The sequence below is a fragment of the Pinus tabuliformis genome, chromosome 6 (assembly GCF_031772625.1).
Source record: "Pinus tabuliformis cultivar Carrire ecotype Pingquan chromosome 6, CPIR1, whole genome shotgun sequence".
Lineage (NCBI taxonomy): Eukaryota > Viridiplantae > Streptophyta > Pinopsida > Pinales > Pinaceae > Pinus > Pinus tabuliformis.
In genome coordinates, this window is record NC_142292.1 from 1,859,326,244 (window position 1) to 1,859,332,391 (window position 6,148).

The following is a 6,148-nucleotide window of genomic DNA, read 5'->3' on the forward strand; positions in this document are numbered from 1 at the left end:
ATTGAGATTTTCTTGCATTTTGTGTATAGGAACTTGTCTTTCCTTGATCATCACACCTTGTGGTCTAGAGACAGTGCATTGCAGTGCACCCTAGCCTTCTCTCCACCTACATTGCAGTCCAACCTAGTCATTTCAGCACCTGTTATGGTCCCGGTTTGATGCAAAAAAATTCCTTTTTTATTTTCTCTCTAATTAACTTTGTTCCAATTGATCCTCCTTGTGCCCTTGAGTGTGTCTTAGTCTCTCATAAGCCTCCATTTGGTTTGATTTTGTTTTTAGTGCATTTGATAATATTTTTTTTATATTTTCCTTTGTTCTTGTCATTAGGTCATTAGAAAACTAAATAGTTTAGTCATTGAGTGCTTGAAAGAATTGGTGTTTTAGTCATCATTCTGAATATTTTTCTTTTATCAAGGTGTTATGCAATGAGCTCACAAAATAAAAGAAAGAGATAAATCAACAACTTCAAAAATAGCCTCTTCGAGGGGGAACCTCATTTACATTACATAAATGAACAATTCTTGGATGATACAAATGACAAGACCTCCTTTCTATATATAGGAGTCTAAGGGTTCACAATATAATCTGAGCCGACATAACAATAATAATGTAAGGGTGCGACAATAACAATAGTGGGCTTCTATGGGGCACAATAATAACAAGATGGGGACAACATGGGCACAACAATAACAATAAGGGGCTACAATGACAATAATAACAAGGGAATACACTAGTATTATAGGGACCTAACATGCCCCTCTCCTTCAAAAAAGTGTTGTCCTCAACGCTTCAGTAGTTCTGGATGTGTCTGTATAAAATTATCAACCTCCCATGTGGAATCTTCAGCGGGTAAGTTCTTCCAATTGATGAGATACTCTGAAATTGAATGATTTAATAGCTATCGAGTTCTTGTTTCTATGACTGCTTCAGGTTCCAATATGACTTTTCCTTCCTCGTCAAGTTCTGTCAATATTGTTTGAACGGGGAGCTTATCACCTATAACCTTCTTTAAGCATGAAACATGGAAAACTGGGAGCACTTAGGAAGATGCAGGAAGATCCAATTTGTATTCCACAATACCAATATTTTGCAACACCTTGTATGAACCATAATACTTTGCTGATAATTTATTATCCTTCTTAGATTGCTTGAGGGACATTTGTTTGTATGGTTGTAGCCGTAGAAATACCCAATCACCTACATCAAAACTTCTTTCACTGCGATGTTGATCAGCCTATTGTTTCATTCTATTCTGCCAAAAGTGAGGCTATCCTTTAAGAGTTGGAGAACTTGTTGTTGATGCTCGATGTGATCTTCCACTACTTGAACCTTAGAATTTTCTCTTAAATATGATGTGATTGATGGTGGATGATATCCATAAAGTGCCATAAATGGGGTCATTTTTGCTGCAGTATGGAAGGAAGTGTTATACCACCATTCAACCAGAGGAAACCATTTGACACATTGTGTCTATTTATCAGATACAAAGCAACGAAGTAGCCTTCCAAACATGTTTTCAATATCTCAATTTGCCCATCAGATTGAGGATGATAAGATGAGCTATGAGCAAACTGAGTATCCAGACAAGAAAATAATTGTCCAAAAATTTCCAGTGAAAATGGGATCTCTTTCGCTTACAGTAATCTTTGGTTTTCCATGTAGCTTTTGAATTGTTTCCATAAATGTAGTAGCAAATGTATTGGCTTTAAATGGATGAGATAATGCACAAAAGTGTGCATACTTGGTATGTCTATCAACTACCACCATGATGACACTATTTCCTTCAGACTTGGGTAAACCTATGATAAAATCCATTGAAATCTCCTCCCAACATTGACTTGGAATGGATAAAGGTTGTAATAGACCCGGGGTCTTAATTATCTCAAATTTATTTTGTTGGAAAACCAAACATTCTGCCACAAACTTTTGAATATCATATTTAAGGCCATCCCAAAAAAATTCCTTCTTAACCCTATGGTAAGTTTTTAAAAATCCTGAGTGCCCTCCTAAGGGAGAGGCATGCAATTCCATAAGAATATTTTGTTTGAGTTGGGAATTCTAATAGAGGTATAAGAGATCTTTGTACCATAACGAATCATTTTTCCAGCTAAATGTATCAAATGTACTGGGATCTTGTTGTAACTTTTGAATGAGTGCCCACACTTCTTTGTCATTTTTCCATTCATCCCTTGCTTTGTTTATCCAATCTGGTTGGATAATAGAAATGGCACAAAGAAATGCTTCCACATCCTCATCCTTTCTTGAGAGTGCATCTGCAACAACATTTTTCTTCCATTTTTTGTATATGATTTCAAAGTCATAACCCAACATCTTTGTGACCCATTTTTGCTTCTCTTCTGAAGATAATATTTGTTCTAAAAAGTATTAAAGACTATCATGATCTATTTTTACCTTGAAGTGTCTTGACATTAGGTAGGGTCATCATTTCTTAAGTGCATGTAGTATTGCCAACATTTCCTTCTCATAAATAGCTTTGTGTAAATATACTATTAAACCTACAAACCAAGCCATTTTTTGAATTTTTTTTTTCTTAACAAAAGTCTTCCGAATCCACATGAACATTGGTGGAAGGAATTTCTTCAACCACCAGAAGACAAAAAACAAATTTTAGCACAGAGTTATTTGAAACCAAAGAAGAGCTATCTTAATCGACAACCATACTTGCAAAAGAAACTGCCTTTTTCACCAAATCACAAGGATTTACTATTGAATGCTCTGCAAAAGGTAACTACAAAAAATCCATGCAAAGAAAGGAAATATTGGACGACTAAGACGAGACCCTACCCGCCACAATGGTTTCCAAAGATCCTTCCATCATCAAATACTTAACATCGTGACACAAATATTATAGAGTAAACCAATGCTTATTGACCAACCAAACATTAAAAATAAACACATCAATAAATTATTCAAAATATAACCCTCCTTCCAACACTTTATAATATATATATATATATATATATATATATATATATATATATATATTTGTTAAGTTTTATTTGACCCTCCACACTTGACCTGTGGCTTAAGGAGACATGAACCATAGACATCTAATCTATCAAAGTCACCTGGGGATCCCACCCAGCCTGGTCCACACCTACCCTTAGCTTAGCTGACTTTATTTTTTAGCATTTCTCCTCCCCCTAGCACACGGCCCAACCACCCCCGTAAGGTTTGATATCGAGTCGCCTTGCTAACGAGGCCCATCCTCAACCAGTTGTGATAGTAAGATTTGACTAATATTTGTTAATTTCTATAGATAAAAAATACTTTCAAATTTATTTATTTTTAAATTTCCCTTTAATTTTGATTACAACTATTGACCATATGACCATATATAAATATATCCCATCACATCAACCTCATAAAATGATTTGAAATGTTCTCTTTAACACGATCGAACTAGGGTTGGAATTTGGATTTTTCTTTACCCGGCATACAATTTTTTTATGTTTTGGGTCCTTATGCTTACCGTCAAGAGAGGTTATGTTTAAAATTTAGCCCTTCAAGGGTGATGTTCTCATAATAAATTAACCCTTCACCAATAAAGGTTTGATTAAAAAATAACCCTTCAATAACATAATTATGTTACAAATTTTCACATATATATCATAAGGAAAAAAAAATGAACATAACACAAAAATAACTTATTAAATCTTGAATATTGGTTTGAAATTGCATGGAACACTCACAATAAAATATTTGGATCCTAAAATCAAATGTCCTTGACCCTGACATGCCATAACATTTGTATATAAGAGATATGACTAAGTAGATCTTATGGGACATATAAGATGACTAACATAGTAAAACTATTGAATGTCATCAATAAAAACTCAAAAGTATATTAATTAATATGGTTTATGTTATGGTTTACATAATCTAATATATACTATTGGATCTAAAGATAAAGTATACATTTTACGATATATATTTTATCATTGCTTTGGATCATGGAATATACACTAATATTAACAAGATTGAATGCATAGTATATGAACCTTTTAAAAAATTAAAAACTAAACTTATAATAAATAGACATTGTGGATCTATTAACATCATGTTATAGGATTATGTTATGATTTCCTCCTTCATTATTACATTCTCAGAGAGCATTGAAGCTTGAACATGTGTGAAGTACTAAAGGAAAATTGAAATAATAATTTGGTTGGTGTTTTTTTTTACCCTACTCCAATGTGCTTCATATTCCAATGCATTAGCACATTGAAAAGTATGGGGCACACTACTAACATGTTTTCCTTTATAAAATATCTTAATCTGCCTTGTTACATATGTTGGTGTTATGCACCAATGTGTAGCTATGTTTAGTACACTTCGAAAGCCATTTTTTAAATAAAATAATTTAATGAGACCTTGATGCAATGCTCCTTGTATAAAGATACATTAATGCAATGGTCTATTTAGAGCATACTAGAGCAATGGTATGTTTAGTGCACATTGCAAAACAATCCTTTTAAAACTTATTACACTACACATTGTATCACTTGAATCAATGTAGTTGTTTTATTTAGTGCATTAACATTTTTTTAATCAAATGTTAGCCTATTGTAGTGTGCATGGTATTGTACACATTAGTGCCTCCTCTTTTTAAATTGTCATTTTAGAAAAATTTATGTTTCATATTAACCCTAAAACTGACATGGCTGGTAACATGATGTACATGTGTATTGTACTTAATAAAAAACATCAAAAAATTATATGTTTTCCTTACCATGTTGCATCTTTTTCAATGTGTCTATTTTACAAAAATTGAGCATGGAAGGATGTATATCTATCAAGAGAGAGAGGGGTGTTATGAAAATGTAATTGTCAAGAATTTAAAGGTTTACGTGCTCAAAAAATACTCTTCTAAAAACTTTTCCTTGTCTATTCACCTCCACTAAAAAGAGAACAAGAACATTTGTGTTTGTTAAAAGTTCTATTAATTGGTGTTTTCTTTGTAGTGATTGGACCCTTCTTTGTTGGAGGACATTCCCCTACTTAGCTTCTATGTTAAGAGCTCAAGGTGTCATGAGAGCCATTAATCTTATTGCCCTCCCATAGGTCTTACGGAGATGGTGCCTAAGCCCAACTTATGATTTTTAAGGTGGAAAGTAGTTATATATGCTTTTGTCTCTTAATATTTGGTGTAGTTTAATTGTTCTATATTTTGGTCTTTTGTCAAAATTTGGTGATAAAAGTCTTGGCATGATTGTAATTTTCTATTATTTATATTGTGTTTTTGAAATCATAAATGGATTGAATGCCTCAAAAAACCCTTGGATCACTTGAATTGTGTGGAATATATAACTAAAATTTACAATTCAACAAATCCATTAACCACAAAATTTACTCAAAAAAATCAAAACATAAGACAATTAAACTACACTTTTACATTTTAATATCATCCTAGATTTCACAAAACCTTTATCTACATATAAAGGTATAAAATTATATATTTTGTTAAAAAAAATAAAAATTACTAACTAATATATTGAGATTCCATCGAAAATTAAATATGAAAAAAAGAATGTACTTGTTTTTTCCAAGTTTATTCGAAGCTTAGTACTTTGATATATGAATGTTAATATACCTTTTTATTATGGGTTAATGGTTTTTTTTTAAATTGTATACAAATGATAAACTTTTAATCATTAATATTTAATAAATTTAAAATACAAATAAATTTATATTTATAACTAATAATAATTTAAATATGAGAAATTGATAAATTTAAGATAGGTACAATTAAATGTAAAAAGGTAAGTATTGATAATTAGAATAGGAGATAATGATAATAGGCCAATATATTTGATTTATGACCATTAGATAAAGATTTAGATTGAAATATAAATTAATATAAGAATGTGCCATAAAAATTTTCTATCAACATAAATAAAAACAACTTTTTATAAAAAGATCTCAACAATTTTCATAACAAAAAAATTATAAATTATTTGTATAATAAAATTAAGTGTTATACATAACCACATTCAAATTTCTTTTATTGTTATTTCAGCGATGTAACTAAAGACAAATTGATTTAATTATTCAATATGCACATAAGGCAACAGGGCATATTTTGTTATCTGTTATAAAAACAATATGTTACGACTTCATCGGTATG